Here is a 15018-nt window from a genome sequence, read left to right as displayed (position 1 = left end):
ATAGGTATAATTTTAAACAAACACACCTAAGGGAAGAAAAGGGGAAGTCATGGATCCCCTGAAATTTGATAACAAAAGTATTGGGGTGCGGTTTTGATAAATGGAATTTATAGCCGCGGGCTTTCATATGATTGGAAACTCTTTGCTTTGGGTAAATGTGTTTGAATCTGAAAAGATGAAAGGGCCGATAATAAATTAAGTACTAGCTTTTTCACGCGAGCCTCGCTTTGTCTTTCGTTTCTAGAGGTGTGCCCCGCGCCGCCGTTTATTAGAATATAATATACCTAATAGAATAGAATAATTAACTTTATTATAATTAAGCTTTATACATAAGTCACAGGAAACCGTTCTCGTAGTGTTAGTTTTTTTATATATTTATAGGCTATCAATACACGATTGTTAGCCTATCGAGCGGTATATGTATAATATAAATAAATATTTATAAAGATCCTCTTATTCTTTCTAATGTCCTACAAGCCGAATTTCGACCACGGCGGCCAATCTCAATTGAGATCAGCCATCTACGCAGGAGTAGATTATAGTGCCCAAGTGTGTGCGCAGTACACAGGAGCACTCTCTGTTCCATCACTCTCATAGCCCAATGGGACGGATTGACCGACACGACTGGAGAGAGCTAGGCGCAGGACCGACTGCTTTACATGCCCATCCGACAGCATGGATCGTTTCACTGTTTCGGACATCAGGTGATCAGCCTTCTATGTCCTAACCAAACTTAGAACCTCAATTTAGAAACACAAATTGATGGTCCCACCCGGGAATCGAACCCGGGACCTCTGGGTCATGAAGCGAAGCTTCTACCACTAGACCACAGAGGCAGCTATTCTTTCTGCTTATTCTTTCTAAGCAGCCACTAGGTAGGTAATTAGGTTGAATTCCATAAAAAAAATCAACAAAACCCAAGACTCATGTTGGAACTCCAACAGTTATACAATTAAACATTGAGTTTAAGTTTTTACGAGCAAAAACGTACTTTTATAACATTTTAAAACGAACTTTCCAGACGTCTCCAGAGCAAACGGTAAATTTCTCGAACGTTTCTTGGTAAAATATTAATTAATATTTGAACACGGATGAAGGGTGACAATCTGCTTCATTTATATTTGATACAAAGCAAAAAAGTAAGTTATAGGAAAAAAATCTTTATACAGAGTGTTCCTGGAAATAAGTGAGATTTGTAAATAATATTTATAACCCTTTTTATTACACTAGATTTTTTTTATAGGAACAAGAAATTAGGGTGCTTAGAGACTGATAAAATTTGAGAGAATTAAAATCTATCTGTAATATTTATAATTTTGTGGATTCAAAAGGTATAAATTATACTTAGTCTTAAATTGACAAAATATTTTGATTAACTACCAAAAAATACGAAGCTTTAGACGGTCTGTATCGAATAGAATAGAATATTACTTTTAACAATTTATAATACAGTGGTTACAATAGGCGGCTTTATCGCTGAAAGCGATATCTGTATCCTGAAAATTCGTAGTGACTTAATCGTCTCAGTCTGTTAGCTCCCTCGGAGTCAAGCGGATGTGTTTGAATGAGACTGCGCTACAATGGCGGGGGTTTATTATGATAATTTAGTACATTTCACCTTCCGTCCATTATGTGATCGTTTCGAGTACCTGGGGTCACTCTATATGACGCAAAACTAAGTTACGGAGCACTGCTATGCGAGCCATGACTCTATTACGTTGTAACAAACGTGCCGATTGCACGACAGCTCTCGGTCGTTCGTTTTTCGTCAGTAGAGAGTTACCCTCGTGCACCTGGTAATGACTGTTTTAGCGGGTTATCACACACACACACGCACTCACGCCTTGTACTAATGTACTCCCTTGCGGGGTAGGCAGAGGTGCATTGCTGCACCCACTTTTCGCGAGTGTTATGTTAGTCCCAATGTAATAGGGGGCGGGCCTATTGCCATTTTACGGGCACATCCAAGACCCGAGAACAAATATCTGTGTTTAAACAAATATCTGCCCCAGCCGGGAATCGAACCCGGGACCATCGGCTCAGTAGTCAGGTCACTAACCACTACGCTATTCGGTCGTCGGGTTATAACGGTGTTTAATTCAATTGACATGACAGTTGATCGAGAAAAAGGATTCTATAAGTTAGATGGGAGTATCTGAGTGTCTGTGGCCTAGATGAGTAAAAACTGACAGTCGAACGACTATTGAACCACTCACAGCGCATTATTCCTTACTCAAATTTTGCATAACTTGACATTCTCAGAAACTGATTTTGGTATTGCTAATATTTTCTTATGACACAACGCAGCACAGCACACAAAATATAATATAGTTTTCATTAATAAAAATAAAGTGCTACCCTGTAAACAGTAAATAGGCATAAAGAGAACTTTTAAAACCAATTTCACTTTCCGCACAACAGCGAGTAGTACAAAAGTAAATAAAACCGGAAAGCTCCCTTTAGTTTCTCATTTCGCTCAAATAGCCGGCGATTCGTATCGAAATTATTTTCCAATATTTCGAATTGGGCCGCCACTGATTCACATTTAATTTTAACTTGAATTGTATTGTGTCTGCACTGAAAGTTTCATGACAAACAGCTCATTTTCAAGCACCCACTCGATACAATGCGAATCAGTGGAACGCAAAAATGACACTGCACTGAATACTGGTAGAGAATGCTTTTAGCACCTGTATTCTGTAAATTTTTGGCAGAACAGATTTGTTAATTAAAAATAAGAAGTCTTCATAATTAGTGGTGTCATTTTGTCGAAACGTTTCTTTTGCACTGACACTCAATCTTGGTCGTATATTGTTAATCTAAGGTCAGAATCTCTTCACAGACTTCTGTTGTAGCCTGAATAATCACCGTCAATGCACAAATACATACTTAAATATGTAACATGTTTATTTTTAAATGTAAACACTCCCTGGAAATTTCAACCCTCTTCCCCGCTCTAGACTTTACTTTGCTCAAGTTATCTTTAGGTAAAGTCGCAGAGTATTAACATTCAGCCTATTTAATTCCCACGTGGTAAGGTTTAAAATATCACTTTTCACACTCAAACGAGCAACCGACACAGGTCTATCTAACCTACATAATAATAACTATGTTTTACGTTAGAGTAGAGTACCATGTGCTGATTACTATTCTTTGGTATGGGTCAACGTACGTTTATAAAACCTATGAATAGTTGACCCTCCAAAATATAACTGTATACGACGAATAACGATAAAGGTACTTTATCTACGTCGATAGCAGGCCCGTGCAGCGGCGACTGTATATATGGATTTCGACTAATTAAACTGCAGGATGGTTGCATAATTTCAATCAAAAAATTATTATTTTTTACGCTATCGGCCATGTTGTGACGTCAGCTGCCTCGATGTCACTCTGACATAATCTGTGCTGTGTCAAGACTTCAAGTGTAGTGATCTTCAACTGTGATAAATTAATGATTTGCTCCCTTCTGACGTCACATCAGTCCACACCATAGACAATTTTAAAACAAATATCGCTGGGAGCGTTTTCGTTAGGGATTTTCTAGGTCCTAAAAAATATGACAGTATTTTTTTAATCTAATAGAGCAATTATTAATCATATGAGAGACCTTCTTTAAAAAAGGGTCATGTAGCCTATTAAGTCAAATCTAAGCAGGTCACTCCGTTGCGTATTCATCACAACCCATCACGTCCCTACTGCTAGGGCAAGGGTCTCCTTCCAGTGAAAGAAGTATTCCGTTGAGTTTAAAAATTTATCATTACGAATTAAAATTTCGCGTCCCGCACTCGACGTAAGCAACACCGAAACGACTTAGTCCGAAAGTCTTTCGAACATCCATAAATACATCTCCAACTGTCGAATTAGAAGCGACCGAAACGCATCAATCAGGGCTGCGAATAAGTAATTTTGCTCAAATAAATCTACCTGTCGGCACCCCTGTCTCGGTCCTTTATATGAAAGTCCTTAGTCTTCTTCGATGTGAACGCAGTTTCGGTATTGTCCTCCGGGGTCACTCTAGGTTACGATAAAAATTTGCGACGACCGAATGGCGTAGTGGTTAGTGACCCTGACTACCGAGCCGAAGGTCCCGGGTTCGATTCTCGGCTGGGGCAGATATTTGTTTAAACACAGATATTTGTTCTCGGGTCTTGGATGTGCCCGTAAAATGGCAATAGGCCCGCCCCCTATTACATTGAGACTAACATAACACTCTGGCGAAAATTGGGTGCAGCAATGCACCTCTGCCTACCCCGCAAGGGAGTACATTAGTACAAGGCGTGAGTGTGTGTGTGTGTGTGTGTAAAACGAAGTATCGGAGCGCTGCTGTGCTATCGACTCTTGTTTATTTATTTATTTAACTCTATAATGCACAAATATATGATATAAATGTACTGAAGGCGGGCTTATGCTAAAAGCATTTTCTAACAGCCAACCTGGACCAGGAGGCACGGGAAAATTTGTAAAAATAATTCATAATTAACTGAATATTTATTATTATATACATTTAGACTGATACTTATTTATTATTTCGTTGTATTTAACGAACCGATTGCATGATAGAACTATTAGTTTTTTTTTGTCAAGGTAGATTAGCCTTTCCGAATCTTGTTAGATTTGTAGGATTTCTGTCAACTGTCGTTTGATGTCACCGAGTTCGGAGTAGGAAAGCTGCTACTTGCCCGTAGCTTTGTCGGGCCGAGTTATGGTGTGTGGATGCTGTTGTGGACAGAGTGTTTTTATTACCAAACTGCGTTATCACTATATAGGTATATTATCTTATGTTAAACTCACGAGCAATGAAAAATAATATTAGCAACTAAAAACGTAAATAAAAATATAAAACATAATAATATAAAATATATATGGGTTCAAATATAAAATTATGTAAAAAATTGAGTTCATTTGGTGTCGGTTGGAACTTGGAACGTTTTCTTTGCTCGCGAGTTACCTACTTACTACAGTACCATAGCATATTCCTTAATGTAAAAGCAGTAAGAGCTATCACAACTCACAACTAGGCAGATCTCAACCCGAGGTGCTCCGGTAGCCAGATGTCTTGCTGCAGCTTGATTATTAGATTCAGACGCGACTCCGCGTGTTGCGGTGAAACTGCGAACTGTACTTTGTAAAATATGATTTGACAGCTGTCATACAGCTGTCATTTATTTTGTCACTTGTTTACCAGGTTTAACTTTCGCTGAGTTGCAGAAAGGGAATTCAAGTTAATTTCGACTTTAAATGTATAGCTGCCTTGCTTTGACTGCATACGGACAGAAACAGACATACATAGATGTACTTAATGCAGAAATTTTTACTCGGTATTTATTTACCAGGCATCGATCTAGCATCGGTCAATCAAATATAACAGAACTCATTTATTTATAAATGGCTTATTGCTATTGCTAGCTTTTCATAAGTATTCAAAGAAAAAGAATACGTTAGTACCTATAGTAGTAATTTTTAAATTATTGTAGACATAGGTTATGGTAAATATAATATTGGCTCTTTCAGGGAATATTTTTATTTATTTTTAACTTCGGTTTTTTTAAAATTTAATGGTAGGTATTTCACACTACCTGCAACATACACAATTGATAAGTCTGGATGCACAGGCACAGTACAGTGCATCTAGATCTTATTGAATAAGTCTAGTCTCGCTGCCAGATACCTCGATGTGCTATTTAATTCAATGTCTTGTTATTTGATTGATGTCTTGATATATGCGATTCTGAATAGAACGGATGAATCAATTGGCATGTGGATTGAGACTTGATCAGGGTGTAAAGGGGATGTGTTTCATCAAAGTCTGCATTGCATTTTTTTCTTCTTACGATAAATTAAATTTGATAAAAAGAATTGTGCAAAGACGAACATTATTTTTTTAAAAAAACTTTTTTTGAAAATAAGTTCAGTTGATTTGAGTCTTCCCTTAAACGTGTTTAAATTAAACAGTTGTCTAAAGTTATTCTAATGCAAGATTCATGTTACCCGGTCTCTTAAGGTGTGATAATATTTTCAACACGATAACAATATTATATTTACTCAGACAAGTAATGCAGAGATAAAGTCCGATAAATTTTACTTAGACAGTTATTTTTCAAACGAATTTATGACTACGGCAGCCCGTATGGTGCGAAGTGGGTTTTTGTGTAGCCAGGTTTAATCTTCGCCCGAAATGTCAATAAAACGGTCTCAGTTAATACCTATCTATTTCTATAATAGTTTTATTGTATTTTGGTAACGTATGCATCCTAATGCTAAGTAATATTATAAATGCGAAAGTAACTGTGTCTGCCTGTCTGTGTGTCTGTCTGTTACTCTTTCACGCCAAAACTACTGAACGGATTTGAATGAAATTTGGTCTAGACCCTGAGAAAGAACATAGGCTACTTTTTATCCCGGAATTTCCACAGGAAAACTTTTTAACAACAGCAGGGAACAGCTAGTAATGGAATAAAAATACGCGGTATTACGCGGGTATTTAAACCGCGATGTTCTTTCGACAACGATTTTCCGATTCAAATTATATTTAATTTGACCCATGTTCCATGTATCGGACGAGCCTATTTAACCTACAAATCTTTTCCTTCCAATCCGAAATTCTAAATTCAAACTAGCTGTTCCATACACCATTCGATCAACTGCCAGTCACATTCAAAGCCGCTCTCGAGGCGACCTACTTGCTTTTCAACGCCAAGTATGCAGCCTCCTTGCTCCATCCTTCCAGCCTAGTTCACACCTTAAATAGGTCCTAAACCCTTCACACGAAAGCCAACCATAATTCGACAGTGTAAGAACTAGGTTCGGCTGTGAAAGTGGTAAGATGCATTCGTAGATGCCAGAACGCAGTGATTCCGGATTTGTAAGTTGGATTTCGAACGAGGTTTTAATTTATGCTCCATTTGTGTTCGATTTAAAATAAGAATTGAATTTAGTATGCATTAAGGATATTCGGGCTATGCTGGCTGCTGGCCCAACATAGACAAATCTGTGTTTAAATCTCAGAATAAAGATGGCCTTGTTTCGCAGCAGGTACCTACCAAGTGTCACTGGTAATTATAGGTAGGTACTTACTCTTCTAGTTAGAGAAGTAGGTACTTTTATGTTATTTGAACTTAATACACTCACGGGCAATGAAAAAGTTCCACTCACAAAATACCGAAACCAAACGACCCGAATTTTTTCAAACATTTAATTAAAAATTTGATGAAAATATTACTTTTATTAGTTCGTAATATCCTGATGCTCAGTTCAATTTTCTCTATGTTGTTGCAGAAGGCATCATTGAGCTAGCCTTTTCCGCTTAGGAGTAATTTGGTGCTTTTTTCAGTGGAACCTTTTCATTGCCCGTGAGTGTAATAATATTTACTAACAACAACTAGAGTAGTAAGTATCTAGGCATGCTGAAAAGATTCTATATAATAATTGGATGGCTCATGTGCAACGATATTGTAATACTAACTAGATGGAGTGTCAGTGCAAAATAAACGGCTCGATAAATCAATAACACCCCACTTCTACCACTAAGCTTATTTTAAATGACTTCGGTTAGAAGTTGTTGCTTACCGATAGCTTTTGTAATAAATGTAATAAGACTCAATTATTGTTACCTTCAACTTGTGTTTTTTATTGGGATTGCATAAACTATAGTACATAACTTGCTGCATGTTTCATATAATTTAATTGTATTTATACCTACTTTAAGTGTTTATAAAAATAGCTAGCTAATTAGAGTGTACTACCCCGAGAAACAATTGTATTGTTTGGGGTGTTATGCATAAATGTATATGTCTTGTTTGAAAATGAATAAACGATTTAATTTTTTTTTTTTTTTAGAAAGATTGTGAATTTATTCATTGGTACAACGGTTAAAACGATATGACAGTACTTAAACAAAATGCGGAAAGTTTTTTTGCTTCCTTTTCGTATGTGACACGCCATCTTATTCGTATATTGTCAATCTAAGCTCAAATGTATCGCGTCCTGTTCGAAGGCTGCTTGGCATGCATGGCGCCGCCTGCATCGGAGGACTCAGAACACACTAGATAACTAACGACAATGTTTAAACCTAGTTACGTAGTTGCGCTTTTCCTGCAATCATGAAAGCACTCGTGCTTTATTCTAGAACTTCTAGATAATGCACTGCCTTACGGTACTGAAGACCGAATGGTGTATCGGTTAACCCTGACTGTTATGCTGAAGGTCCCTGGTTCGATTACCGGACGTAGCAGATATTTGTTTATAGACAAATTGTTATTAATAGTTTTGCTTGGTTCTTAGGTACTATTATGTAAGTATCTATCTATCCGTGTATGATTCAGGATTCATGTCTATCTATTTTACAAACGTACGCAAGTACGGCAAGTACGTACTTAAAACTTCACTGTACTGTCTAGTTATGGTTTTAGGTATATTCGTAGATCCATAGTCAGACGGAATTTTGAAACCGGAAGGAGTCTTTGTAGTTGTAAAGTGAACATTTGCTTACAAAAGCAACTATTTCTTTACAATTGGCGTGTTACATTCAAAGCTGCAAGTTCAAAGGTATTCTTAAAATAACCTTTAACGTGCTCGTTCAATTGGCATTCTGGCGAAGCTAGTTCTGGAACCCAGGGACGGATTAAAGAAACTTTATAATATTATGTACTAACTGTTAACGTGAGCTTCGCTTCGCCTTAAAAAGTTTTCCCGTGGGAATACCGCGATAAAAAGTAGCCTATGTTCTTTCTCAGGGTCTAGGCTATCTGTATACCAAATTTTATTCAAATCCGTTCAGTAGTTTTGGGGTGAAAGAGTTACAGACATACAGACAGACAGATACAGTTACTTTCGCATTTACAATATTAGTTAGGATTAGGATTATGTATTGTTATTAAGAGCTTAAATACCTCTAATACCTAGATTCAACTTTGTCTCCTCGTTACTTCACTCCCAATTTTTATTTTTTATTATACCTAAGTGACAAATCACAATGATAAATTAATTTAAATTATTGTGTGACGTCATTGCATTGAACTGAATGCCCCCACCACAAAAAAATGCGCTTTATCGAAGTGTAAAGTATGTAGTTTCATTGAAAAAGGTAAAAATATGTATTGTGTTTGCTATTTTAATATTATCTAAAATACTTACTATTTTTCATATCATGGAAACTATTGCATGCGTTTGTATATACATAACATACACCCAGAAACACCTTATTAAGCATGGGGAGGCTCTACATCTGTTGAAAAGGGACTCCTTTCACCCTGAGTTCGGCCCTGACCGTTGCATGTCCAAGCTACTAAAATATTCAGATCAGGATGTGCAACTATTCTATTTGAATCCTCCAACGGTTAGCTGGAAGACGTGGATAGGTGAAGATGTAAAGGGGCCGCCACAAAAGCTGTAAATATACTTACTTTAAATTCGCAAAATATAGGTGTAATAGAAAAGGAATACAGGCACTTTCACACCCCAGTTTTTGAAGTTGCGTTATTCTTTTTTTTTTTTAACCTTTAACTGCCGACCTACCTGTCTCACAGACGGCCTCGTTTTTATTTTGACAATATTTTTTCACCCGAAGCGTTACCAAGGTTCCGCCCCTCAGTACCCTCCTCCCCCCGCGTGTTCTACTTGCTGTAGGCGTCCCGCTTACGGCGCGTGCACAGGTGCTTTATGCGGAGCTCGAGACGTCTCACAGACGTAAGTACGGTGTTTATGTTCCAAACTTGATACGTCTCTTGGTCGTCACCACGTTGTAAATGTATGTACTACCTTAGTGTCTTGAGGTCGTCACATCGCAATTAACATATGTTTTTTTCCTACGGAATGTCTGAAAGTGGTAGTTCAGGGTCAAAAAAGAGGACACTACCTAGTGATTATAAAAATCAAGCAATTGATAATCATAGGAAACTGAGAGAAAGGAGACAGGACGTGCGAGGCGATGAAATATCATACCACCGTGAGAACTACGTTGTTCCATTGAACCAGTTATTGGTCCTACAGATATGCCCTCTCGCCTCCTGCCCGAAAGACCTGTGCAATTTGTCCAAGTCTACTAAAAAGACGCACAAAAAAATCATGTTGTCTCTGGAAGAAACCCATGTGCCTTACATTTTGCCTACAAATATGCAATAGCTGCAACGCTGCAAGCCATAAATATGCTAACTTGATTGAGTGTCAGTTTTTTTATTTTGTTAAGTTTTTGTGCTGATTCTTTTTTATTTTACTTTATTAGTTATAAAAGAGTAAAATTATAAAAAAAATCTACTGATATGTGTATAAATAAAAAATATATATACGTCTAATAAAAGTTCCTAAAAATGTTCAAATAAAACTTGGGGTCTCATCAATACAGGCTGATTTCTTGTTAAATTAACTAATTGTTTTATTGACTATCCATATATTATAAGCCATTTAACTATAGTATTTTTATGGGTGGTTATAAATGAAATAAAACGAATACTTTATTTTTAAATGATTTTTCAAATATCTACGTCTCTCAGACGTAACCTCGTTGTTAGTGGCGCGTATAGACCACGTCGGCAGTTAAAGGTTAAGTAAAATCATAAATCTTACGTTTTTAGGTTTCTTAGTTGAGATATTTGCTTGCAATAGATTTGTTTGAGTATAAAGTTTACACAGTACAAGTTTAAACCATGATAGCTATGATTATGGAATTGAAAAACTAACCCGTAAAACTGGATTCTTTCCACGAAGGTCTCAGATTTTTTTTATGAAACACGACGCTTATGCCATTTTATAGCTTACTTTTTTAACGGACCTCGTAAACGTGGCGTATTTTTGAGTTCTAAACGGTTTTTGTTTTAAAGACATTTATCCTAACTATCCTAACTTCCTAACTAATATTATAAATGCGAAAGTAACTGTGTCTGTCTGTCTGTCTGTCTGTTACTCTTTCACGCCAAAACTACTGAACGATTAGAATGAAATTTGGTATACATACGGTCTATACCCTGGGAAAGAACATAGGCTACTTTTTATCCTGGTATTCCCACGGGAAAACTTTTAAAGGCGAAGCGAAGCGCGCGGGAACAGCTAGTTTATAATAAAAACTTAGGTTAATACATAACAAAATCTGCCAAACTGCGTAATAGTTTGTCAATGACAATTTGCAATTTATTTACTGCCATTTAAGGAGGAAAATAGACTCTCTAGTATTAATAAATAGATCCTTGAGACCTACTTTATCAAGCAGAGCCCAGTTTTGTTCAAAACTGCCGGCCGCAGGCGCCGACACGACAGAGGCGTGACTCCAAAATGATTAATTGTTTCTGATCAAAATAAATTTCAATTTATTCCAGTATTTTTGACACTTCAGTCAATTAATTAAGTACTTGGGTAGGTAGTTGAGTTAAAAACTTCAATTACGATACAGAACCTTAGGATCTCAGGCAATGATGTTGATGACAAACGAGCGCATAATTTTAAAGGCTGAACAGATTTTGACAATTGAACAGACCTGTGAGATAAAATAAAACACATAACACACACACCACGGACATATACTTACAAGGTGTTATAAAAGTGGCAAAGAAAATTGGTTCTATATAAGTAGTTTTTTTTTATTATTTTACAAAATTCCAGTAGTTTTTCAGAATTTTAACAGTTGTATGTAAGTTGTTCAGACAAACTCAACACCTTTCGGCTAACATAATTTATTTAACACCCTGTAGACAACTACGAAAAACTTACACCCATATTCTTAGTCACTTCCTTTCCTTATAATTTCCTTGACTTAAGGTTTCTTCCTTAATTCGGTAGCTATAGTCGTAAAAAGTCTCCTTCACTTAATCATTTCCTTACTCAAGGTTTTGGAATGAAATGTCAAAGTGAAGGTACCTCTTGAGCTACCTTATAGATACTCAAAGGATAGAAATAGCGGAGTTTGACGAATTTATTGAATACGTTTTAGGAGAACCATATAATTTCTTGGCACGGCGATACATAAGGGATGCTGAAAACCCTTTAAAGAACGCAGCGCGAGGTAGCATAATAAGGAGTGCATTTATAACCAGGCATTTTAATTAGGTATGATATGAAAGTTTGATTTTTGTTAAATAAATAAGACAGTTTTTAGCTAAATAAACATTTTATCGTTTTTACTTTTTTCATATGTATGATTTTGTAATAAAAAATAACAGGTACAGGTACTTTAAAATGTTTTATTTAAGTATCACAATGTTTTACATAATAATCAACGAATCAGTCTTCCTCATCCAGCTTCTACCTGACTAAAAACTTTAGAAATAACATAGGAAATGTAGAACAACAAATAATCAAATATTTATTAAATAATTAAAGATAAAAAAAACTATGTAATTAGTCAATTCTTCCACTTCCACTCATTTTCACCTATTGATTAGATATCACAGGAAATTTCTAAAGATTACGATTTTAATAGGTGGGCCATTATTTTATTTTGGGTACAATTGGGCATACGTTTACAGATATTTTTTTCAAAAATAAACTTATTATATTATAACCTTTAAAGTTTTATTTATGTTAATTAATATTTATATTTTTCATTACATACATTTGCAGCGATGTTTTCTTGCTGTTTCTTAAAGATATTGGCGTTTAATCGAGGAACGATGTGAAAAAAATACTACTGCGTTACTTTCATACAAAATATTTTTTTTATTGTTAGGAACATGTATTTTGGTTCGTAAACATATATCAGATAAAAAGAAAGAAAAAAACATTAATCAAACAGTTTAAATTACAAAATATTCTCAGTCTCGTTATTCATTTTATTATAAAGTTTCCCACTGCGTTACCAATCAATACATTTAAATGCAATTCTTTTCGAAAAAAGGACTAAATAATCATTATTTTTGTATTACATTTTTAAAAATAGCTCCAAATAAGGTTAATTAATAAAATTATATTTAGTTTAAGTTTCTTTTTAATATAGAATAGCTAATATGTTTGTGAATACTCTCAGGAAACGGGGGACAAATAGATAACTCAGTGGTTAATTGGTAACACAGCGGTATCTCAGTCACAGTCTTTATACTTTCTTCAATTAAAACTAATCATACCTAATGTGAAAAAAACAATCAAACTAAAATAAACAGAACTCTTAGTTAAATAACAAGTATTAAAATCGCTGAAAATATAACTACTTAATACTTATAAATATTTCTCTTTTTTTTGCGTATAAAGCCGTTGTTTTTCAGCCGCTGTTAACGCCATTGAGTCCGAAATGTTATACTGTAACAATATAATGTGCTCAAATGTTATATTTATACCATAAATTGAGTAACAAATATGTGTAAACTATAAGAAAAACCCCTGAGTTACTATAGCTACAACTGCGTTACTTAAAAAGTAACGAAGTGTAGCGGTAACGCAGTTGTAAAACAATAACCTATTTGGAGTTAGTACTTAAATGAATACACATACATAGGATATCAAAATGCCCTCATAATTGTTACTAATTATTACATTATATTGCATGAAATAAAATAATAAATATCTAGAAAACTCACCGTATGTCGCCGGTAACTCAGTGGCATCACAATAAATACACGCGCTTCTCTCCAGGACTCTCGTCCGAAAGACTTGGTCATTTTATCCGTCCCGCTCTCCTTCCTGCACTCCGATACAAATACACAGCCGTTCAAACGATCTTAGGTGTAAGAAAGTTAAAATAAGTTTATTTATGATTGAATTTCCTATGGTAACCTAGTGTAGGTGTATTTTTGCTTAGGCTTGGGGACTCGGCCAAGAATATTAATTGACCCATAATATGTTGTTGTAAAATCATTCTTATTACCGTGAAGTGAAGTTAAACTAATGACATATTCGTTATAATATACACAAACATTGTTTTCATTATAATTTTTTACACACGTTGTGCTTGTTTCAAATGACTCGCTTCGAGGGACAGACAATTTTTATATGAAAAACAATTGCGTTACCAAAAACAACAACACAGTTACCGTAATTTGTAAATAAATAAAGTATTTTTCTTAAATTTATAATATTTTATGTGACCGGTGTCTTATTTGATTGCTGCAGACGGTAGCTTTATTCCTGAACTTCATTATTTAATATTTTAAAAATCTTTCTTTGTAGGGGACCGATAATGGTACCCAAAATAAAATAATGGCCCAGGTACGCTGTTAAAACTGCAGGAGTGAAGAAATTGTTTTCATAGATGTTAATGTTGATTGTTATTGTTATTCTTTTTTATACAATGACACTAAACACGTTTCGTTACTGCAATTTTTTTTTACATTGTTTGAAGATTTGAAGTTATTTATTCCGTGTCATAGATTGTAGCATCTGCGTAGAACGAAATGTGTTGATAAATCTCAAGAAAAGGAGTCGTATTTCTTCCATAGACAAAAGAAAATGAGACCGGAAATGATTTAATTAGCTATAGAACGTAAAAAATCCTAAGCGAAATGTTTCTAGCTTCCTTTTTGAAGGAATGTCAAAATACCGACTTAGAATACCGATTTGAAGTGTTCTGTGAGAGATCCCTTATGGCATCCTTCAACAAGTGAAGTAGAATCTTAAGTGAAGGAAATGACTTAGAATATGGGTGTTAGGAACCCATGATCATGGGCATAGAAATTATAAAATTACGGTCTTATTCATAAAAAAACCTTAAAGTAGGTTTACTGAGCTCAATAGTTACGGAACACATTAAGCCTATTTGAGGTTTCGTAAAAATCTCTATTCATAATAGTTCCGTAAAGCTTCAATAACTATAGTGATGCTAATAGATTTCACAGACCAAACATTTTGACATTTACCCTATTAAGTTGCCGGTCCGACGAAACCATAAACAAAAATAGCGAAAACATTCATTCATTTATCAATCTCTATTATCTATGTTAGTCACGGCGCGGCACTTAAAAAAGTTTACGTTGGCTTAAAGGCGCAGTGGCCAAGCCAAAACCCACAAAAAAAAAAATTAAATTTTTACGTTACCATGGCAACTTATTTTCAGCAAATATTAACTCACAACAAATGTCAAATCGTCAATAAAGCAGAACA

The 15018-nt window shown here is 35.4% G+C and overlaps 1 long non-coding RNA gene across 1 annotated transcript; it reads left to right on the top strand.

The window, feature by feature from the left end:
- Nucleotides 1–12157: 12157 nt before the first annotated feature.
- Nucleotides 12158–14564, top strand: LOC125489705. Its single transcript, XR_007267189.1, has 2 exons — nt 12158–12409; nt 14128–14564. It is a non-coding gene; the product is annotated as an uncharacterized LOC125489705 (long non-coding RNA).
- Nucleotides 14565–15018: the final 454 nt, after the last annotated feature.

This window comes from Plutella xylostella, chromosome 3 (assembly GCF_932276165.1).
Source record: "Plutella xylostella chromosome 3, ilPluXylo3.1, whole genome shotgun sequence".
NCBI classification, from domain to species: domain Eukaryota; kingdom Metazoa; phylum Arthropoda; class Insecta; order Lepidoptera; family Plutellidae; genus Plutella; species Plutella xylostella.
Note: the sequence above shows the minus strand (reverse complement) of the source record. Positions and strands in the feature narration are given on the sequence as shown.